Source organism: Neolamprologus multifasciatus, chromosome 13 (genome assembly GCF_963576455.1).
Source record: "Neolamprologus multifasciatus chromosome 13, fNeoMul1.2, whole genome shotgun sequence".
Classification (NCBI taxonomy): Eukaryota; Metazoa; Chordata; class Actinopteri; order Cichliformes; family Cichlidae; genus Neolamprologus; species Neolamprologus multifasciatus.
The window spans coordinates 14,827,206-14,852,105 of NC_140451.1; the positions used below are offsets into that span (position 1 = coordinate 14,827,206).

A 24,900-nucleotide genomic window follows, 5' to 3' on the forward strand; every position below is an offset into this window, starting at 1 on the left:
CTTTTTAAAAGAATCCACAGAACAACTAAGGTGTGTTGCTTATGAAATCCATGAAGTGCTACAGAGAAAATTACATTTTATTTATGTAATTAACACATTTTGAACTCTTAAAGAAATATAACAAAAAGAAAGACACCCAGCTGAACTAAAATGATCCATGTAGCAAACAAAAACTGTTGTAAGCCGCCACCCTTGTATCGCCTTTGGGCTTTTGGAGCCTTGACCTGACTTAAAAAAAATATTGGAAAAAAGGCACTATGCTGCTAAAAAAAAAAAAAAAATAGATATTTGCAAAATTCTGCCTAAATATGTATTTTACCTGGTTAATGTGTGTGGCGTGGCGTGGCCTGTAGCGCCGCTACAGGGGAGGCGGACGCACCTGAGTGGCACCTGCAATCACGCCAATAAAGAGATGGTCAATAAAGAGATGCTGAAAAGCGTGTTCATGGAAACATCGTCGGGTCTGCCGTGATATGTTTACAATAAGACTTATGGTCCCGAACCTCTGCGCACAGCGTCTGCAAATTGGGGCTTTCATCTTTACGCAGGACTGTAAGCTGTAGTCTGTGAGGTGTGAGCGGTGTTTGCTTTTAACATAGTTCACGGTGGAGAACAGCTGCCGACATAATGTGGATCCGAAGATCCATAATTGGCCTACCTGGGTTTGAAAGTCTCGATAAATGCACGGTGTTTCGGCGGGTATACCGGCTTCCGGCAAGTGTGATGCTTATTTTGAGCGATGAAAAGATAATAAGATATAATTTTATTTTTATATTTCAAAATCACAATAATCTTCCAATTTAGACCTACAAGTTAAAAAAAAGAACTAAACACAAATAAAATACACTTCAGCTAAATACTTCTAATTTATTTTCCCAAACCACCCGGAGCCGCAGTATAAGGACAAAAGAGCCGCATGCGGCTTCGGAGCCGCAGGTTGCCGACCCCTGGACTAGACAGTGAGCAGAGCAGGTAACTGAACCAAGGCCATGTTTGGTTTGCATTGGTTCTAATTCCACTGGGCAGCTGGCCTCAAAAGAAGAGGGGAAAAAAACGCATGATGAAAGCAAAAAGGTTTCATATACACTGGTCAAAATATTTACTATGGAGGTGATATTTCCAGTTGTGATATGTGCTTGGATCCAGTAGCTAATGGCCCAAACTGAGCTACCCAAACTTACCCACTGCTTCCTGTGTTGCTCATCTACAGCTGAATAATGAGTTAGTTCAGATCTAAATGTAGCAAATGCAGCATTTCAGGCAGAACATGTAAAAAGGTGATGTAAAAATGTGTAAAGTATTAGAAAATTTAAAAAACATCTTTAGCTGCTAGATGGACATATTCTCACGTGCTCTCACACATTTGAACACCACTGTAGATATATATGTGCTTAAGGTTGCATTCATTAAGTTCACTACTTAGACTAAAGCAGGGAGGACCAAATAACAATAAAAGGTGACAAATTTTATTTTGTAAATGTGGACTCACCTGAAAACTGAAAGGAAATGCTGCTCACAGCTCGGATCTTTGCCTCCTCCTTTCACTTCCACTGCACAGCGATCTTAAAATGTCACAACTATTTTAATTTCCTAAGAACTGCATTAGTCTCCAGCCATTTCTTTCTGCTAAACCAGTTTAAGGTGGTTGGGCTGAAGCCTAACTTTAGCCTAGTATGCATGTCTTTGGCCCATGGGAGGAAGCTGGAGTACCCATGCAGAGACCAGGAGACTATGCAGACTCCCAACAGAGTGGTTCCAACAACCCAGTGGATTCAAACATATGAACTTCTCACCATCACCTCACAGCAAGAACTACCACACCACCATGCTCCCCCTGGATTAGTCTCGCTGACTATAATTCATCCGATAATGTCACCAGCCTAGCAGGCCTATTGTGTTTTCTGTGGGTGGGTCGTCCTCCCTCACTGACTCAGGTGCAGCCCCTTTCTCCTGTGCACAGCTGGCTCCACTCAGCAATCAACACTGCAGTATAAAAGCTGGGGAGAAGAGCCGCCAAGTCTCCCAGTGGGCCTGCTCTGGCTGTGTCAAAAATGTCTCCTCATTGTGAAGTGTGTGCTAGTGTTCCAGCTTCAGTGGTGTATTGCACTATTAGTGAGTAGCTGTCATTTCCTTCTGGTAGAGGAGCATCTTTTTTTCTTTGGACCATTTTTAAATATTTTCTTTTCAATGAGCTGAATGCTTTCTGATGTTTTTCCTTTTACTTCAGGCTGTTATGCATAGTGACCTATTGATGTTAAAGTTTTTAATAAAACCTTGTTTTGTTTCATAGTCTACCTTGCGTGACTCATTTTTGTTACCTTGAAATTATGCTGTTACTCTCATCATTTCTTAGCCTTTTCTCGGAGTGTAACAGATATCAATGAAGACTTTACTGTACAGTCCTCAGCCGTAAAGATTTTTCTCATAAGCAGCTATGGGACAGTGACAGTAAGGTCTCTCTTTCTCACTTAAATTCAGTCTTCCACTCTCTGGTTTACACAAGGGATATCTACTCAGCTAATGATGCCACATGAGAATGAAAGCAAAGTGCCCGAGGAAAACTTCTCCATAAATAAGAGAATAACTACACTAAAACACGATCAGGGGCTGTCAAAACTAACTCATAAACATGAGTGACTTTTGGAGGCATTTTCCTTCTTGTTGATTATAACATTGAGACAGTTATTGGTTTTTATGGTGGTTTATGTAATTAGTTAACTTCTTGGAGTTTTTCTATAGGTTCAGAAATGTGAAAACTCTGCTTTTGAAAATAACATATTTTAAATGCTTAGTTCTTTGAAGCCTGTAGAGAAATTAGAACAGATTGCAGAAATTTAAAAATGTTGACATCAAAAAGCATTAATACATAGTGCTGATACAATATAATGTAATCTATAATCTAAATCTAATGACTTGACTCAGAATCAAGGTGAAGAGGAAAAATGAAAGTCAATGTGTAGGAAAACCAAATAAAATTTAGAGAATGAGACATGTGGAAAAATGAGCCAGTCATAATGAAAATAGAATTAGAGAAGAGCTCCATTAAGCTTCCAGCAAAAGAAAATGAGGATTAGCTGCCTTTCACTCATGAGTCATCATGCCTCAGTGGTATTACCAATCATTATGACATTCATAAATTGATTTCACCTGGCTTGATGCTCATTGAAACACAAATCAACGACTGTTGAGCACTGGAAATGAATTCAAGTCATTGATTAATTCCCTGATATTTAGATAATACTTAGGTGGTGTTTGTTCACTCATCTAATAATGAAAATAATTTATCATCCAGAGCTAAAATATTATGGACATTTTTAGAAAAGAAACCAGTCCTGTAATATTTAATCTGCTTAACTAGTATCTCCTTTACTAAAGGAGCTATCTTTCTTCTTAATATTATTCTTAATAACGTGGAAAAAAAGGAGGCAGCTTGACTTGTTTTACATTTGCAGAGGTTTTTCTGTCCTAAAAATCAAATGATAGTGAGTCCCTGGTGAACAAAATGAAAGACACAACAACATGACCATCTCTTTTGTAGCAGGTTTGCCAGAGAAACTCTTGGATTTTCTCCAAGAGTCACACTTCAGACCAATTAACACCTTGGTTGAAAACTGGTTGATCCCAATGAGAAAACTCCGAAGACAAAGCTAAACAGCATGGTCTGCAGTGCAGTGAGGAGGGCTGACACCTCTACACAGAAAAAACTAAACAGCAACTCCACAAACACACAGAAGAGCCACCTCAAGAGGGCAAGACTCAGCTGTACACCTGCATCTGAAGGACAAAAGATGCCAATATTCACATTCCTGACTGAGATGACAGGTGGTTTGAAAGAGGATTAAAGGAGGACATATATGTTGGCTATGAATTACTAACATTGAACAGAGGTGGTGGCTTATTTGACTCTAGGATACTTTACTTGGTCTAATCAATGGCTACAAGGTACCTCTGTCATTGTGCCTGACAGTGTTCGTGGTGATATGCTGTGTTCTTTTTAAAGAGAAGATGGTTTCTTCCTGCAACCCCTCCAAACGAGCCATACTTGATCTGTCTTTTTCTAATTGTATTATCACAAACTTTAAGATACAGCACTGTAGCTTTAGTTTGTAGAGTTGGAGGTATAGCCCTTAGGTTTTTCATAGTTTCTTTGTCCATTGCAATCTAACATTATGTTGAATTTGTTGGGGCGTCCACTCCTGTGAAGATTGCAGCATTGTGTTAACACATACCTGAATGCTCCAGATCAGCAAACTACCAAAACTTCAGCTTTTATAGAGGTGTTTTGCAAATCACTACATCTTTCTTAAACTTGATTCACTGGGTGTGATGGACCCAGCGGTGAATGAAAGTTGGGCACAGGTTAAAGCCCAAAAATAGGGGGTTTTATTTAACCCAGAAAACTAACTTGGTGAAATTATACAGGAAAAACCTCTTCTTGGGGCCATAAAAGAGAAGAGGTCAAAGTAATAGTAACTGTACTTAAAAGGTGACAACAAACACTACTACTAACTTAGATAAACTGACCTACCTAAACTCACAAAGAGGAAAGTTAAATGGAAAGGAAAGTGGCTGATCAGCCAACAAAAAACACACAAAAACCTAACTGAAACTAACAACAAATTCCATTCCCTCCCCCCCTCCCCCCGAAGGGACCATCAACAAAGGGACTGGGAGCAGCAACAGCTGAGGAAACTCAGAAAACAAAGAAAGATTAAATCATACATACATAACAGTCTAAACTAAAATGTGCACACGTGTTGTGGAATACAGTATTATGTGATTTTATAACCCTGTGAATTAAAGCCTATATTTAAAGAAAGAAAAATGTAAGTCTAGTGTTATGTGTATGCCTCTATTGTGACACTGATGTTTGGTAGATGTTACCACTGTGTGGCTGTAACTGCAGCCATCACACTGGGTTTTAATAGTTTTACTTTTTCACTTATTTTTCCTAGCCACAATCAGACAATGGTCGGCTCTCTATAGTTTCCCATTTGGCTACATTTTAGGCATTTACATGTATATAATACACAATTACACATTAATAACTTCCATTTTTCCAGTTCTGCTGTTATGTTTACTTTATTCCCTTGCTATTTAAAACTCTTCTTAGCACTGATTTTGGAAACGTGTTAATTTGTTGTACGTGAATAAACTGGAGCTCTGCAAACATTTTCAGACTTAATTGGTTTATAATTTTTGAAAGTTTATAATATTGTATAACCGTTTGCAACATAGGGAACCAAGGCATTGTTGTAAGGGAAGTGTTTTCTCAAAAACAGTCAAATCACAGTAAACTTCATTTGACACTTACAGGATTTCTATGGAGAATACACTAGCAACCACATAACCACATATGCATAAATATAACATATTTGCATGTTCTGCTCCAAACACCAGGAGTCCATTCATTGTTATACGTGAGGGTAACGTGTGAATGTCGACATTATAAATCAGATCTGATTATGTCAGGTTATGTTAAAGCCTTCACTGTTGTTACAATGTTTTAGCCTTATGTAATGAAGAGCGCTTTATATTAAATCCAAAATTTAGCTTCTGGTTGGCACTATTCAGAGGTTACCTAGGTAATAGCGGAACATATGTTGTAACTAAATAAGAAACACATTTTTGGTTTTTGGTTTTTTACCATGTAACTCTTCTTAGATTAGCAATACCTGATATATGTGCCTTATCACCACGAGCCTCTTAATTAGTCGGTAAAAGTCAGTGTGGTATGCATCTCAGGAGAAAACAAGTAGTGAACGTTTGATCAGAATTTTGAAAATCAGGGAATCACGTTCAACATTATTTAGAAAATATATACATTAAAATAAGCCAGAAAACTTGATTTACAGATGAATATATTCACAAGTAAGGCCCCACAAGCAGTGACACAGTTTATCATGTCAGTGCAAGTAATGTACAGCTTGCATTCCAACTCCAACTTGCATTGTTAGCCCTTGGGATCAAACTATGTCATTGTGCTCAGTGCTCACTGTGATGTTCACATCTAAGTTTTCAGAAGTATTTTTATTTATTAACCTTTATTTAACCAGGAAGATCCAATTGAGATTAAAAACCTCTTTTTCAAGGGAGACCTGGCCAAGATAGGCAGCAGCAGATGTCTCAAGTTACAGAAATTACTCAAACACAGGCAGCAACAACACACATGCAACAATAAGTGAAAGAATACAAATAAAATAAAATAAAATTCAATAAAATTCAAATAAAAATAAAAAAAGTCAGTTAAAATGACAATCAATCTAATTGAAACAGTTGCATATTATGGACTTGGCCTCAAGAATTTGTAGTTTAGATTTAAAAGCACTTAATGAAATGAATTCAGTCATTTTCCATTCCTTCTGCAGTTTGTTCCAAGCCGAGGGTGCTAAATGGACAAAAGCTCTTTTACCAAGTTCAGTTCGGGCAAATGGAACAGAAAGCAACAAGTAACCATGCGGACGAAGAGAATACCGACCAGCATGTTTCATTACAAGCAGGGAACATAGATAAGAAGGCAGCAATCCAAGTATTGCCTTATATATAAAACTGTATAAATGAGAGTTCCTCCGACTTACCAAAGCAGGCCATCCTACCTGAGAGTATAACTCACAGTGGTGAGTCTGAAATTTACGGTTAGTGATGAACCTCAGAGAAGCATGATACACAGAATCAACCATTCGAAGACATTGAGCAGAAGCATTCATATATAGAATATCACCATAATCCAGCACAGGCAAGAATGTTGCAGCAACAAGCTTCTTTGTATTAAAAGAGAAACACAACTTATTTTGAAAATAAAATCTCAGTTTTAACTTCAGGTTTTTCACAAGATTCTCTACATGTGGTTTGAAGGTAAGCGAGTCATCAATTAAGATTCCCAGATATTTATAGGTGTGAACCAACTCTATTTTATTACCTTCAAGAGTGGTTACTGATGGGATTGTTTGGGCTCGTCTCCTTGATTTAGAAAACAACATGAGCTTTGTTTTGTCTGCGTTGAGAACAAGTTTAAGCTGAAGTAATGAGTGCTGGACAGCAGAAAAGGCTTTCTGCAAGGAGTCAATGGCTTGGACAACAGTTGAACCACAGCTGTAAATAACTGCATCATCAGCATAGAAGTGCAAGTTTGCATCTGGCACATGTAGACTAAGATTGTTTACGTAAATGATAAATAGAAGGGGACCTAATACAGAACCCTGTGGCACTCCGTTGTGCACTGTAACAAAGTCAGAACATAGACCGTCAGATTTAATGCACTGAGTCCTGTTACTGAGGTAGTTTGAGAACCATGCCACTGCTCTCTCAGAGAGTCCTGACTGGAAGAGTCTAAGTTTTAAAATACAATGATCAACAGTGTCAAATGCTTTTGACAAATCAATAAAAAGGGATGCACAGTGTTGTTTTTTATCAAGTGCAATAGTAATATCATTTACCACTCTAATTGCAGCTGTGATAGTACTGTGATTCTTCCTAAAGCCTGATTGATATTCAGATAAAATGGCATTGGTGTGTAAAAACTCCTTTAACTGCTCACACACAAGAGCTTCAAGAACTTTGGCCAGCACAGATAGATTAGATATTGGTCTGTAATTAGTTAACACTGCTGGGTCGCCCCCTTTTAATAGAGGAACAACAAAAGCTGATTTCCATACTGAGGGAATTTTATTCGTATCCAGTGTGAGGTTGAAAAGTGTTGTGAGAGGCTCTGCCACAAAATCAGCTGCCAGTTTCAAGAGGTAAGGATCTAGTAAGTCTGGCCCTGGAGATTTTCTAGGATCTAACAGTTTAAGAGCTTTACAGACCTCCTCCACAGAGAAAGGAACAAAGTTAAATGGCTGACCAGAAGGTTTGTGGAAGGTTTGTGGCAGAAGGTTTGTGCCAGATTTTACAGAGACTGGGTTTAGAGAGTCAAACAAAGAGCCAGAAGATATAAAGTGCTTGTTAAAGCAATTCATAATCTCCTTCCTATCATAAACAGGAACAGAATCCTTAAAAACATAGGTGGGTAGAGCGTGGGAGCTTTTACTCACTGAAAGAGACTTAATGATTTTCCAGAACTTCTGTGGATTATTTAGGTTCTCAGTGGTGACAGACAGATGATATTCTGTTTTAGCTTTCTTAATAGAGGAAGTACATCTGTTTCTTAGTTGTCTGAAAAGAAGCCAATCACTGGGGTAGCCTGTTTTCCTCGCATTGGCCCAAGCCAGGTTACGCTCATGAATGATATCTGCCAGCTCTTGGGAGAACCAGGGGTTTTCACGACCTTTTATCCTATATCTTCTTAATGGAGCATGTTTATTCACAATTTGCATAAACCCATCCCTAAAGAATGCCCACGCTAATTCTACATCAGGGATCAATCCTATTTTCTTCCAGTCATAGTTTGACAAATCATGATAAAATGCTTGCTCATTAAAATGTTTAAGAGTTCTTTTAAAAATAATACGATGTTGTGACTTGGCCACTTTAGTATTTCTAATAGCAGCAACAACACAGTGGTCACTTAAGTCGTTACAAAAGACACCCAAAGATGAAAATTTATGAGGAACATTTGTCAAAATCAAGTCAATCAAGGTAGACTTTTCGGGGCTTTTGAGATTTGGCCGAGTGGGTAAATTGACCAGCTGGGTAAGACTGATAGAATCACAAAAAGATTTAAAATCATCTGAAACAGTTTTGAGCCAATCCCAGTTAAAGTCACCAGCTAGAACAAGCTCCCCATAATTTAGTCTGGACAGCAAAAGTTTAAAGAACGCAGAGCTTCTGTGGAGGCAGAAGGGGGTCGATAGCAACAAGCAACTGTTATGGAAAGACCCTTTGCAACATTCACATTCAGAGCCAAAAATTCCAATTGTTTGCAAATTGATTCTGATAGAACTATTGTAGCATCAAATTTTGACTTAACATAAGCAGCAACACCACCACCTTTCTTAAGCCTATCGGTGCGATAGATATTGTAACCAGGCATGCTAACATGTTCATCAGATATATATTTAGACAACCAAGTTTCAGAAATGAGGACAATATCTGCGTCTGTTGATTGAACCCAGATCTTGATCATATCCATCTTGGGTAACAAACTGCGCACATTAAGATGAACTATCTTCAGCCCAGGTGAGGATTTAAATTCAGATGGTGTCTGGCTACATTGCAGCTCAGGGCCTGGGTTAGGTTGCACATTACCAGATAAGAGCAGTAGTAAGACGATCAGAAGTCTCTGCTTTGTACTTATTGATTTTGACTTGTGAAATGTTGAAACAAAGCAGGATTTTTCGTAACTAATTTTGTAATTGTACAAAGCAAGAAGGTTTTGAAGATGAGGTAAATCTTTCTGTAGTTCAAAATGATTAATGTCCTGTTCCAAATACATTGGAAATTGTACAGGATGTATAGCAGCAGTGACGCTTGTAGATCTGGGAACCATGTCTCGCAGAATGGGGACACTGTTAAATGTTCTCATCTTAGAAAAATTGAGTGTCCAAAAGTCCCCCACGGCCAATAAGCAAAGTAAAGTTATTAAAAAAGCCATTATCCAAAACACAATGATTGTTGATGCTGAATTAAATAGGCTGCACAAACCTAGGATGGCAAGTAAGGCTCCAGCCAGAAGTTTGGGTCCTGGTGGCTTGCTAGCAGAGGGCTTCTGCTAGCAAGCCACCAATGTGGTTTAGAAGGCTTCAATCAACAGCACAGCGCCCGATGTAATGCAGATAAGCTTTTCGAGCAGCACAGGCCTTGGTGTGGTGCTGATGTCTTCCACTAGCAACACAGATGCAGTTTGTTCAGCCGGCAGCAAAGGCCCTGGTGTGCTGCAGACGGCCCCAGCCAGCAGCACAGGCCCTGGGGTGGTGCAGATGGGTCCAGCCGGCAGTACAGGCCCTGGTGAGGCTCAGTTGGTTTAGCAGCACAGGCCCTGGTGTGGTGCCTATGGGTCCAGCCGGCAGTGCGGGACCTGGTGAGGCTCAGTTGGTTTATGCTAGCAGAACAGGCCCTGGTGTGGTGCCTATGGGTCCAGCTAGGCCCTGGTGCGGTGCAGATGGCCCCAGCCAGCAGCACAGGTCCTGGGGTGGTGCCGATGGATCCAGCTGGCAGCACAGGCCCCGGTGCAGTGAGATGGTCTCAGAAAACAGCACAGGCCCTGGTTGAGGTTCAGTTGGTTTATGCTAGCAGCACAGGCCCTGGTGTGGTGCAGACAACTTCTGGTAGTAGCAGAAGTCCCCCCCAAAAAAGACCACTTTCCAAGAAATTTACAGAATAGTTTAAAATACTCTTAAAAAGCTTGTTAGAGAAAACTAAAATCCATTTAAGATAGTAAAAAACAAACAAACAAACAAAAAAAAAAACCAAAAATTCAAAGCAGACATTCAACAAGGAGACATGCTGCTGCCATCTTGGCTGCCATCTTAGTAAAGACACATATTCTGCTGCTTTGAGGATTTGTTGAATTTTGTATGTTGAAGTAAACCTTCAACATATTACAGAAATTGGTATAATCATCCACTGAGGAAATATATTGTATAATGATGAATAGAATCACAAACTGAATTACCACAGATGAGGGGTTTCAATTTAATGAGGACTGAAGATGGCAAAATCTGATGTTACTTCATATTATATTTGCGGTGTGCCACTACAGGCAGTTAAATTTCATAAATTAGTGAAAATTGTCAAGGATGGGCCTTGTGCAAGTGATGTAATTTTCGTCATCAGACTGCGAGCGTGACGGTCTGTGTGCTTGAATTATGATTCAACTTAATGTTGCCTAAAACGCAAACATAACTGTGCGACATGAACCAACATTGAATTACTATAGCCAGGTTTGTTTCGCCACGAAATAGCATTATAAAGAATTATAACATAACACACCACAATTAACTGCTATGTTAATCAAAATGGCATCTACCCTTGACTTGAAAAATGTGAAAATTTTAAAAGAAAAACGTCTTTCTCTATATCATCATCATTTGTTTTTTGACTAAGCAGCAAAACAAATAATCAAGTGTAAGATGTGAAGAGGCATTTATGGACCGTTTTAAGTAGATGATTTGGGATCCATGATTGGAAATTAGTTTCCTGCAAATTATAGTTTGGATGCCTGGAATTGCAATTTACAACACAGCCTGGACCTAAATAATTTTAAATAAGTTGCAACACAGCTACTCTGAATGGTTGCCATTTCTCGTGTTTAAGATGTCAGTAAACTTAGATAATAGAGCCGTTTTGATTCTTTAATGAGACAAAAACACTTTAATTGTATGCTGACTATTTGTCTGATTTATTCAAGGACTTTGGTCCTGCTGATTTTAAAGTGCACCCTTAATAATCTTTAGTATATTAATTATTATTCCTGTTGTTGCACTGCAGCTGTGTATACTTTAGCGAAACAACCAATTATAATAAGGACCTGACCTCATCAGAAAAGGCCTTACAAATCTTCAACAGCATCACCAGAGGAGCACTGCTGACAGTAATTACTATTTAAGTGCCTCCATGTACTCTGTCCCTCTCCAAGCTGATGATCTGATGTTGTTCCCTGGATACAATTTTAATAATTCCATCTTAAATTATTTTTTCAAAACAGCCATGGCGCTTTGTGATTATTATTACTGTTCTCACACTCAAAGTTATTTGAACTATATCAAGGTCTGTTAGACCAAAGGTATTTAGGCTACATGTGCTCTGTTTCTCTGAGTGGTAGTAACGTTTCAAAATTGAGTTCTCGTGCCCCCCCCCCCCCCCCCCCCTCAGACAGACACACAGAGACAAAAGTAATTATGATTGGTATTCAGTTTGTTTGAACTATATTTGCAGTATTTTTTTCTCTTAAAAAAAACAGAAAGAAAAAGGGGAGTGAGTTTAGCTGAAAGAATCACACACAATATAAACCCATAGATTTAGCAGATATAGATATATAGCAAATCAAAATCTTATAGATCATATAAATAGGAAAATAAGGACTCCAGGGATGAAGATAAAATAAATGCACACACTATTTACATACATATATGTATATATTCAAGGCTCATAGGAAGCAGGAAGCTACAAGCTTTCAGACAGAAGTGGATACAAATAGTGTCTGGAATGCAGAGTTATATACTCAGAAATATATTAATCGAGTTATTAGAAAAACTGGAACCAGAGAAGAAAGTAGTCCAGGTGATTAAAGGTAGATGAGGGTGTGAGGTCTCTGGGAATGTCATAGGTCATTTTGTAAACCAAAGAGGAAAGTGATTACAATGTCTCATGAAGATGCAGAGGCCAGGAGATGTGGAAATGTGATTAAAAGTAGCAACATCAGCAGAAATCGTGAGTGTGGCTTGCCATATCTCTAGGTCTGAAATTCTAGGTCTGCTGAGTGCATTCTGGGTAATTCTGTCATCTGGAAACCAACTGCAGCTTCAGGAGGTTTTTAAAAACAAAATACCAAAATTTACATGTGCAGAGTTTTTGTATTATTATTTATATTTACATGCACCAGAAGCAGCACCTCTCTCATCAAGTCCAGGAATGTGACTGCGTAGATGATGTCTTGAATATCTACTGGAGAACAGCTTGTTGCTCAGAATATTTGTTCCTATCACTGTTCCAAAGTCATACAGTGGGCAGAAAGAAAGGATCGTTTTGGTGATGGGACGAGGAAAGGTCACCTTCAGAGCTTATCAGTGCCTTTAGTTCTTCTAACCCAATTCATTTTAAATTAAAGATAAGGGAAAGTTTTGTTCAATTAACTTCAAATCCAGGGATAATGACTGTTGGAGTCAGAGCAACTCTCCTGAATTTGGTTTGGATGGAAGATCTGCTCTTTTTCTCTGATAGTGACTTTGACTACTAATTAGGTATACAGTATATATGCAAGCCATGCCTATCAACAGCTGATGTGGTCCTTTAACTTGAATATCTTTCAAGTTTTTTGTTTCCTTATCTTTTATCTGTCAAAGCTGCATTTCTTTGTCAGCACCATCGCTAACATAGACTTAGTATGAATGCACCAGTATGAATGCACCTCACATTTATGGACAGCAAAGAAATCGCCAACAAGCAGCACTCTCAAGGAGCCCCTTTAATTCAGTGAAAGTCAAAGTTCAGTGAAGACACATTATATGCTGACTAGAATAGCTAGTTAGTTAATTTAAAGTCTTACTTTAAACAGTAGCAACAGAAATATTAGTTTGAATAGGGGAAAAAAGCTGAATCTGTTTACTTGTCTTGCCAAAGGTATTTGCTCGTCTGCCTTCACTTGACTGACATCTCATTCTTAATCCACAGGGTTTAATATAATATCAGCCCATCTTTTGCAGCTACAACAGCTTCAACTATTCTGGAAAGGCTGCACAAGGTTTAGGAGTGTGTTTATGTTTGTTTACCATTTTTCCAGAAGTGCATTTGTGAGGTCAGACACCGATGTTGAACAAGAAGACCTCGCTTGCAGTCTCCACTCTAATTTTAATCCCAAAGGTATTCTTCTGGGTTGAGGTCAGGAGTCTGTGCAGGCGACCAAACTCGCTCACCGTTGTCTTTATGGACCTTGCTTTGTGCACTGATGTGCAGTCAGGTTGGAATGGGAAGGGACCATCCCCAAACTGGTCGTACAAAGTTGGGAGCATGAAAAGTCTTGGGTTGCTGAAGCATTAAGAGTTCCCTTCACTGGAATTAACACTAGCCTAACACTTTGGAACACCAGGTCTTAAATCAAAGAAAATCCCTGTCATTTTTCTTTTGCCCTCCTTGGCAATCTATTTCTCCTTAATATTTCTTCACACGCATACACTCCACCCCTGTATGTTGGCTTGTTTCACACTTTACAACTGATGAGACAAAAACTTTGGCCAGCTCTACTGCACAATGCTCTCTTTTTTGTTCTGAACATTGAGCAATTTGAAGTAGGTGAACATTTCTGATTTGAAGATATTGGCAAAGTTCATTTTTCAAAATTGACTCATATTGATTTAAAAAAATGACTAATCTTTATAGGTATTAGCATTTGCAATGAATTGGTTAGGCAGCTTTGCAGCATTGTGGATGTGTGTTTCAGCTGTACCCATGCAGTATTGTGCAAGCACCAAGAGCAACGGACCATTAAAATGTAACTTACTTGTATATAATAATCTCATCTCTAAACTCTAAACTAAAGCACCTAAGTATTTACAGTGCCATCCACATTATTTTGCTTTCATAAAATATGAGGACTTTATCAGTTTTGATCGCTAAAAAACAAAATGCTGACTTTCTGTCCCTAAGTTGTGTAGATCTTTGTTATTGCTTATAATTTTTTTTAATTAAAAAAAGTTTTTTTCATGATTGAGCTTATGATTAAGTGTCACTGCATGGTATTGGAACAGCTCACCTTTTTGCTACTGTTGTGGCATTTTAAATTACATAAAGCTGTCTAAATCTTTGCCGGATGTGGTTTTAAAACCAACTGTAAAAGGTAGTGTTTGTTCTTCACATGTCTGGACTTTGTTGTCAACATTTTGGATTAAGACAGAGCTTAAGCAGGTTGATGTCACATCAAAGGGAAGCCCGGGAGAGCACATTTACTCGGTCTGCTCCAGGAGTGGAAGCAAAGGTTTTGTGCACTGGACGATGTGAAAATGGTGGGGGTGGGGGTGGGGGGGGGGGCTGAGGGTAGAGGGGTAATATTTCACGGTCCTGTTTTGTCTGGTGGCAGTTATCAGCAGCTGCCAGTCTGATAATTGCTGCTCGAGGCCCTCTGCTGCTCCTTCAAGTCTGTACTGACAACCCAATTCAAGCCTTCAGCTGTGGGAGCTGCTGCCTGCTGCTATGTAGCTGTTGGGTTAACACTGGCTTTTGTTTGATATCGTAGCTTACTCGTGAGTTCTTATTCAAAAAAGTCTTTCAAAGTCTCATTTCTGGAGGACTGAAAGTTAATGTAGTCATGTGAAAACAGCGTACACTAAATTGTAATAAGTGCACATTACCTATTTGCTCATGCGGCTTACGACGCTGTCATTATTCTGCAGCTTGAATCTGGCGTGAGTTGTAGACAGTTTTATCGTACATATTTCATGTGGAGTTTAAAAATGCATCGTGCAGTAGAGCTGGCCAAAGTTCTTGTCTCATCATTTGTAAAGTGTGAAACAAGCCAACATACAGGGGTGGAGTGTATGCGTGTGAAGAAATATTAAAGAGAAATAGATTGCCAAGGAGGGCAAAAGAAAAAACGACAGGGATTTTCTTTGATTTAAGACCTGGCGTTCCTCTTTGAAGAGTTGTGGCTGTGTTGTGTACAATCAACACGCTCTGTCACTTAGCCACCACATAACTGATGTTCCACCCCCCTCATAACCAGAAGCTATCAGTCTGGGACTTCTGCTTGTATCTTGCCTGTCGTCTCTCAAGTAAATTACAGCTCAGCCGCTCTAGATAGCTTGATGTTCTTCCGGTGCCCTCCATCTCTCTTTCTCCTGTGTCCTTTATTTCTGCCTTTGCTTTATTTATTAATTTATTTGCTTATTTGGGGTAATCACAACATGGTTTAAGCACATTTAAGCAATAGGTTTGCTTCATGAAACTCGGGCATTGTCATTCAATTGTTAACTAGTAATCTGATTATTTGAGCCTTTTGTTTCAGTCAAGTTATTTCAGGTGCAGCTAAACTGCCAACACATTTGTGGTGTATCTGTGGTTGTAGATCCATAAATCTTTTTTTGGGGGGGGGTGTATTCCTTGTCTCTTTGTGTTAAAAACCAGCATTTACATGATGAACTTGCGAACTGCTATTTTGGCCAGTGACGGCTTAAAGCAGCGGTTCCCAACCCCCGGGCCTCAGACCGATACCGGTCCGTGAGTCGTTGAGGCTCAGGTGTGAAATGTATGGTTTTCAGGGTTTTTATCGGTTTTCCTGGGTCTTTTCATGTGTGTTATGAATAAATCTTCTTTTTTTTTGGTACCGGTACTAGTTTAATTTTGTTGTATTTATCTGCGACACCTTAAAGGCCGGTCCGTGAAAATATTGTCCGTGGCGCAAAAAAGGTTGGGGACCGCTGGCTTAAAGGATTGGTTATGGCATACACTGGGTTTATAGCCCCAGCAGTGTCTACTTCCGATGAGCACCAATGAAAATAATCTTAATAATGGCTTTGTCTCAAGTGAAAGCTCATTTCTAGATGCAAACATAGCCTTGGTTGAGTTTTGTAGATTGCCCCTCATAAAGAGTTTAGTGTTGTTTGTCAACCTACTGCTCTGCCTTTCAAACAGGAGGTGCTAGTGAGAGGTGATAAAATGGCACCATCCTGCTTTCGTTCGACACAGCTTAGTCAGAAATAGAAAACTCAACTGGAATTAATTACACCAAATGTCAGCCGTGTGACATTTGGTGTAAGGAAAGAGACAACTCATCGAGCAGAGTAATATGAGAAAGTCCTGATTTACCCCATTAGAGAAGATCCATATGTTGGTACAGTTTTGCTGAAATGTATGCAGGTAAATGTGGTACAACCCATGCAAGACACAAAAGTGCCTTGAAGCGACTGTTGTTGTGATTTAGCTGTGTATAAATAGAATAGAGCTGAACAGTTCTTATAAATCTCGCAGTTTATACCCTCAACAAAAATGAAGTGATAATTTGTCCCACTGGAAAAGTGGGGAGCACAAAGTGTTTTTGCTGTAAATTGAATATTTAGTTGACATAAGCCTAAATATTGTTATGAATTTGAAATGGTTTTGTAAATTTGTAAAGTGATGTTTTTTGTTGAAGTCACTAATTATTCTATATTACGATTCTTTGCAACCCGAGATTAGAGGTCTCATTATGAATCAAACTCAGATCAAAAGACTTTCTAGAAAAGCCATGCTTCAATATGCCACGGATTAATTAACAGGTGAGCTGTGTTCCACATCTGTTTTCACCAGCTTCAGAAATGTGTCATTTTTGTGTATGTCTGAATATTTCACAGTCCTAATCAGAGTGAATCTTTCTTTGTGTAAGTTTTGACTTCCTGCCACAAAATGAGCTTTTATGTTAGAACCAAATATTAAAAGGTCATGTGCAGCTCTAACACAGCTTCTTTTATAAAACTGTAAGTAATTTAGTACCTGTGTGAACTCTTCATACTGACATCACAGTCGAGTTGCCAAGTGCATAATGTACAAGGTGTCAAACAAATGTCAGTCTGTGTGGAAAATGTAATGAGATGACGAAGAGAGGCGGTTTAATTCAACAGAGTGACAAAAAAGTCTAAATGTCAGTCAATTAGGGTGATAAATCCCCACACGGCTGCATTATATTAACACTAAAGCTGCTTGCTGTCTGGCCAGCATATTTTTATTGTGAAGATGCAGCTTGCTACCATGCACCCTGGTGTTCAAAGTGCCAATTTACACCACAGCCCTAGACAGCCCCAAAGAAAAATATTGTATGTGGAATACCATAGTAATACATTACAACCAATGGGTAACATTTCCAGTTTTACATTGGAGTGTTTGTTTTTTTTTAAAGAAATGTTAGAGATTGTCAAATCAGAAAATCTGTACAGCAATGTAGATATATTTCACCGCTTGCACCATTTTGCTTTCTGTTTTGCTTGTTCTTGATTTAATGTTGCTTGAAAGAACATGAAACTATTCACTCAAACCACTGCTGTTGCACAATTCACTTCACCTCTGCACCTCAGAGTCTACAGGAGTTGTTGGATCTAGAAGCTGTTAAAGTGACATGGCACTTGTCCTTGCTATAAAATGATCCATCTTCAGGTATGTCTGTCTGCATCACAGGCATCCTCTTGCCGATTCCCTCTTCCACTCCCCAGAAGAGCAAAAGCGCCTCATTTACTCAGGCTTCAAAGGCGCTGCCTAACTTTTCTCCCATATGACTTCGCTTCCCATGGGGGGTCTGTCTATCCCTTTGAATCCCAGCCAAACAGGCTTTGATGGCATCTTTGTGCATTACATGAGTCAACTACATTCCACTGAGAAAAATATGCATTCTCTGTTGTACCAGCTGTGAAGTAAAATGGGAAAGAAGTCAAACTTGGCACCATTCAAGTTCTCAAAAAAGAAATGGGTGTCTTTGCACAGCTTTGCTGAATTATGTGGAGCTAAATCTATTAAAAGCCATGTCAGACATCAGTTCTTACAAATCTTCCAGCATAAACCCTTAGTAAAAAAAAGTGTATGTGTCTTTGCTATGATGCAGTACAAATCGCTCTTTCTTGACAGCAGTTTCATTCATAAAGTCTTGAAGGTCACTTTTGCACATCTTGTTACTTAACTCTTTTAGGAATCCAAACATTGAAGGATCTTTAATCCTCTACAGGTGATAATCACTGAATTTGATCAATTTCACAATATATGGAGGTACAATGTGGTTTTTGTAAGTTCAGGAAAGGAGTGGGCCGTGTATGGATGATTTGGTTGCATATGGAAGCTCTGGGAATGCAGGGCAAGTTAAGCCTAGGAGAAAAAAGCAAAGGAGTCAAAGAAATCATGTGAATCACATTATGGCCTTCACCACCATGATATTGGGTTATATAACGTAGGTTTTCGGCAGCATAATGAGATTATTTATTGCATGCAATTTGCTTGATAGGAAATTCGTGGGATTAGTTTGAATTTAGATATTCCTTTTTTTCTCAAATATAAGTAAAAATGTTTGCGAAATCTTCAAGTGCATCTTGTCAGGAACGTAATGGTGAAAAGAAATCCAGTTGAGACAAGTCTAGTGCAGCAAAACAATAGTTGTTCAGTTTTTGGCAGCAGACCCAAGGTCCTCTAGTTTAAACAATTCTTCTTCTCCATCGTCTTATCTGTAACAGTTCTTTCCTTTCTGAAGAATCAGTCTCCTGGTTTTGTTTTCACCCTTCTGCCACTATGTTTGACAGTTGGTATGAGGTGTTTATGCTGACATGCTGTGTTTGCTTTCCACCAAACAAGGTGCTGTGTGTTATGCCCCAATATCTCATTTTTTCTCTTATCTGTCCAGGGACAGTGTTCAAGAAGTGTTGTGGTTTGTTCAGAATAAACTTACCAAACCTGCGTGCTTTTCAGAGACAATAGGCTTTTCCTTTTTTCCTTCCAAACAAGATATTCTTGTTTAGTTTTTTTTCTAACTGTACTGTCATTAACTTTAACATTATTTACAATCTTAATTCCTATTCAAGCATTAGTGGTGCATTTAATTTTTCATACTCTGCTTCTGCAGTTTGTTTGGAGAGGGTGTTAATCCCTAACCAAATAATGACAGTGTAATATGTCATGTGTTACTTGTAGTATTTATGAGGTTGTATTTATGATCTAATAAGGGCATGAAGCCCTAGACTTGAAAAAGCATGTTGTGACAGAATGTGGTCTGTTTCAGTTGTAGGAGAGCGGTGATGCAGTGCATCTAGTAGGATGTGTGCCAGTTGTGCATATCCTGCCCAGAATGTCAGCTGGTGAACCAGCCAGCCATTCCAAGAGCACTGTTGTGTTACCACTGATGGTGGTCCCATTTCAACACATTGACATGGACTTCATTGGGCCATTTAACCAGAGTTCATGGGGATATTGCTTTGTATTACTTCTGATGATCTATGCAACTTGATATCTTGAGGCAATGGCGCTGTGCAACAAGTACTGCGCAAGTGCCGTTTTAGGTCATCTCCTGAGTCGGCATTCCAAAAGAGATACTGTATGACCAGGGAACCTCATCCATATCTTGCACACTAAAAGAATCGTATGAATGGCTGGGCATTAAATCTATTTGGACCACCGTTTAGACTGATAGGTGGGTGGAGCTGCTGAGCTGAAGACTTGAAAGTCCATGGTTCATGAGGATGAAGCATTTGGGATTGCTGGCTGGACCCTCTATGTTTGCAGTGCAAGAGGTGCCCTAGACTTCAACAGGAGTTTCACTCTCTGAGTTGCGGTTCAGCAGAAAGCTGTAGGGGGGCTGTCGGAACTAATCAAAGACAATTGGCAGGAAGGTCCAAGCCCAGGTAAGAATAAAATCCAGCACATTCTGGACCTGAGAACAAAGCTGCACACATTGGGGAACACAGAATTTGCTCCAGGCCCAGGAATGTTAGCAGGACTTGTAGGGGCTAGACTCAAGCAAATTTCACCGCGAGATGAAATTTACTCGCCAAGTGGCAAAGACCCTTGGTGGTCACACAGCAAGTGTTGACTATGAAGTGGTGAAGTGGGACAGAGTTGGAGCAACAAAGATATATCGCTTCATCTTCTTAAAAGCCTAGAGGGAGGCTGAATCTGCTTCTCTGGTGAGCCTGGTTAAGGATTGAGATGGGTTAGGGCCTGACGTGTCCATTCACCTATTTCATCCTCACGCCACTGTGATGGCTACCTCACTCCAGCCCAGAGAGCAGATGTTGGTGCAGTGCAACAGTGTTTTTCAGATATATTCTTGCCCCTGCCCAACTCATAGAGCAGCATTTTGAGACTCATCCCTGGGTGATGGAATTGGGTGCTATGCTTTTCTATGCAATAGAAAAGTCACACAACGCTTTGTGTAGCCCTATAGTTTTGTGTAGCTCCACACTGATGACTGTCACTCACTTTTATTGTGCAGGCTGATGCTTCAAGCAGAGGTGCAGGGAGCTGTTTTGTCCCAGCGGTAAAGAGGGGTCAATCGCCTTAACTGGTGTATATCATCCGGAAACTGTTGGAGCATTAAACCAGGTACAGCACTGTAAAAAAGAGTGCCTGGCAATCCAGTGGGAAGTTGACTTTCTTCATTATTATCTCCTGGGACGCCCATTCACCCATTGTTCAGATCATGCCCCAGTGCAGTGACTCCACCACATGAAAGATACCAACGCCTGACTCACCCAGTGCTTCAACGTGGTCCACAGGTTGGCTGGTCTTGGGGGGAGTAGAGTAGGCTGGATGGCTCCCCACCTGTAACATAGGTTGTATGTTACAGGTGGGGCATTTTCTTTGTCACCTAACTGTAATGGAATAATGTTGCATTAGCAGAGTATCACAGTCAGTGCTTATGTTGTTCAAGAAATCTGGTATATGAACTTGTTTCATTCAGTTTGAGCATGCCAACTGCTGGTTTGCTCTTTGCTCAGTTTCACTGTGAACATTTCCTCTGCTTCGTGGAGCAGACACATACAAGCAGACCACACATAATGTTAAAACAGAACAGAGGAGAGTATCAAAACAATAGCAAATACTGTCAAGACAAAGATGTGTCATCTTACTCTTGCTCCTCCTGGCCATTTAATGCATTTTACATAGTAGGATCAGGCTAATGGTTGTGACTAGACCTTTTTTCCTTTTCTTGTTTTCAGCTTGTAAATGAAACACAAAGGCAAGGTGTTTTGTCATGCTTTGACATGCAGGTGATCCACTGTGACATTCAAGGCTCCTGAATGTCGTATGTAACACCTTTAACACTCACCACACATCCTCTTTCTCTCTTTATACACTTTCCTGCAGTCACTTCCTGTTTCTACTGACTGCTGTGATGTTGTCCGGTTCTCTCATATCCACTTACACGCAAGCACACTCCAATACAAACATGTGCTTTGGCTCTCATCTCATGTTGTCTGGGTCCTTATTTTTTCATCATTATCATTATTATTATTATTATTATTATTATTATCAGTTTATAGCTACATTTTGGTCAACTCAAAGTAGACTTGTGTTTAAGCACTTGTGTCCCTTCAGCAAATCAATCTAAAGTAACTAAGTAAAATGTTATTTATATAACACACTTGTGCTTCACAACCAAAAAGCAAAAAACACGTTTTTAAAAAGGCAACCGGAACAAGGTAAAAAAGATGAGTTTTTATCTGCTTTTTAAAAGAGAACACCAAGTCCACAGTTCTAAGGTTCAGTGGGTGAGTGTTTTTGAGTCTGGGGGCCACTGTTACAAAAGCTCTATCTCCTTTGGTTCACAGCCAGCAAGCCCTGATCACATAACCTCAGGGCCCTGCTGGAGATGTAAAGATGTGAAACTTTCACTAATCTGTGTGCATGTCCATGCATTGCTCTGTAAGTCAAAAGCAGAACCTGAATTTAACAGGGAGAAAAAAAGACATGCAGTGAAATGTCCTTAAAAGTGTTCAAAATAATCTGAAGAGGTAAAGAGCAGATTTTAAAGAAACAATATAGGCCCCAAAACAGAACCTTGGGGCACTCTGTAGACATGAGAAGAGGAACTGTATTTAAAAGCAGACACAGAAAGGTGAAGAAAATAACTGAAAAGTCATTTTAATTGAGGGAGACATAATATTAACAAAAAGATACACTATATAAAATAGGTAAATGAATCATCAGTCAATGGGATGTGAATACATTTATAACTCTTATGTAATGTTTTTCAGCCTACTGAGTATAATGTAAAAAAAAAAAAGGCAGAGGCCAGGTAAAACAGAGCATTCTCCTACATCGCTGTGGATCAATCAATCAATGTCTAGAATATAGAAATTAATTCAAGCAAATCTAAATGGTTAGATGGTTAATCAGTTAGTTACTTAAGTAGTCTAAAGTTCTATTACTGGCTAAATGTTATATTAATAACATTTCCAGCCAGAGGGTCATTCTGTCTCAAAATTAATCCAACCATCTGCTTGACCTTCTCCAAATTGCATAAAAAGGTTAGAAAGTTTGAATCTTTATAATGATTGCTGTAAGTTTCATATATCAAATGTTTAAAATATAGTTTAAGCTTCTAACACTGCTGATATATTGATATCAGATATGATATAGGGTCTACCTTACAATATAAACTGCCTTGAGGCAACTGTTGTTGTGATTTGCTGCTGTATAAATAAAATTGAATTCAATTGAATATCTGTCAGTGTCAGAGCTCTGTGTGCAGGCAGGCGGAGGTGAGGATCCAAATGCAGGACTCGTGGAGACAGGATTTCAACTCAAAAAATCTCAGCTTTATTGCTGGTAAGAAACAAAACATAAACAGAACAATGAACGCTGAAAACGGAAACGCACAGGCAGGACCTGAGGGTACGACACGACACTGACACAAAGAAACACTGGGCTTAAATACACTGAAGAAGTCATCAAGGAATTAGAGACAGAAGGGGAACACAGCTGGGAGGAATGAGACCTAACAAAACAGGGGAAGCAAAGCTAGAAACACTGACATCAGACATGAACATGAACCTTCAAAGTAAAACAGGAAACAAGACACACTTAACTAAGACATGGACTCGACCAGAGGTGCGCAATTCCAGGCCTCAAGGGCCGGTGTCCTGCAAGTTTTAGATCTCACCTTGGGTCAACACACCTAAATCACATGATTAGTTCGTTACCAGGCCTCTGGAGAACTGCAGGACATGTTGAGGAGCTAATTTAGCCATTTAAATCAGCTGTGTTGGTTCAAGGACACATCTAAAACCTGCAGGGACACCAGCCCTCGAGGCCTGGAGTTGCCCACCCCTGGACTAGACAGACTAGACTCTGAACTAAACCTGCAATAATGACAAAATACAACCAGAACATTAATCATAATACAGAAATATACCAGAATAACTGAAACATAGAATAATCATAATAATCAACAAAGCACCAGAGAAACAAAAAACGATCCATCATTCAAAAATAAATCAAAACATAAGAAACTCAAAATGCTGGGTCAAAATGACCCAGAACCGTGACAGTCAGTAAGGCTGATATGAGCAGATACTTTTTAAGTACTCTATGTCAGCGGTCCCCAACCTTTTTTGCGCCACGACAATATTTTCACGGACCGGCCTTTAAGGTGTTGCGGATAAATACAACAAAATTATATATTTGTGAATACATTGCTACTACTTTAAAGTATATTTTTATGGTAAAGCATACTTAGGATAGTATAAATATTACAGTTATAAAGGTCATTCGGAGCCAAAGACACAATTACTTTTTCAAAAAGATGCCATGACAACTACATAACTTCTATTTTTTTTTGTCAACATTCTGCTGGTGGTGTACTTCTGCCCTTGTTTAATATGTTTTTTTAAAGAAGCATGCATATTCCTCTTGAGGAAAATCTTCCATATGAAATCAGTAAGTAGAAACAGGTATTTATTTTACATTGCTAGACAGCTCTCGTTAGGTCTGAGCTACAGGATGAGAATCCTTTCTCCAGATTCTTAATGCAGACATGCAAACTAATGCAAGTTTCAGATTCAGCACAGCAGCACGTATTTCCAGAGTAATATGATCCTGCCAACAGCCCTGACCTTTTTCATCTCAATGATAAAATGTTTTAAAATGAACTTTTTTCCCCCGATAGATTCATGAGGCTTTATAAAAGATGACTAAAATTCCTCCCCTCCCAAACAAGTATTTTCCTGAGCAGCTGTGGAATTACCTTCAAAACAGATTTAGAATTCACTGACACAACAAATCATTTGTAAGGTCAGTCAGAAGTTAACAGTAATACTTTTTCATCTCATTTAATTCTGCTAAAGTCACCTCATGTGAGTTGTCACTGGGTTAGTCAGTCCAGACAAAATAACTGAAAAAATAAATTATTTTATATCATGTTTAGCATTTAAATACATAATATTAGCATGACATAATATGACTTAAAATAGTGACAAATGTTAAGTCTTCTAATTTTGGGTGGGGTTTGCAATAAATTCCTAAAAAAATATCTAGGTTGTTGAAGTCAGACTATCTGAAGTTCCTTAAACTGCTTCACTATGACAACCTATGCTTGTTTGTTTTGGTGCAAGCTGCTATCAGTCTGGTCACATGAAATGGGATGACAGCACTGATATAGAGTGATTGATGCAAACTGCTGCACAAAACACCAAAGCAGTGGCCATTTGCACCACATATCTCACTAAAACCATGAAAAAAAGAATTGATACCACAAAAGCCCTGAATACCAGTCACAGATAGCTTGTGTCATAGATTCATAGACATACATTAATTAGGTTCAGTTTTTTTTAAGAGTAATACCACTATTATTTGCTAAAAGGA

At 39.1% G+C, this 24,900-nt stretch overlaps 1 long non-coding RNA gene across 1 annotated transcript in view; it reads left to right on the plus strand.

Annotated features, from left to right (window-relative positions):
- The window catches only part of LOC146505235 (uncharacterized), a 32,183-nt gene extending 14,050 nt beyond the window's left edge, over positions 1-18,133 (plus strand). The window contains exon 2 of the long non-coding RNA XR_014877623.1: positions 31-18,133. This is a non-coding gene — a long non-coding RNA (uncharacterized LOC146505235). The remainder of the gene's footprint in view (positions 1-30) is intronic.
- Positions 18,134-24,900: the final 6,767 nt, after the last annotated feature.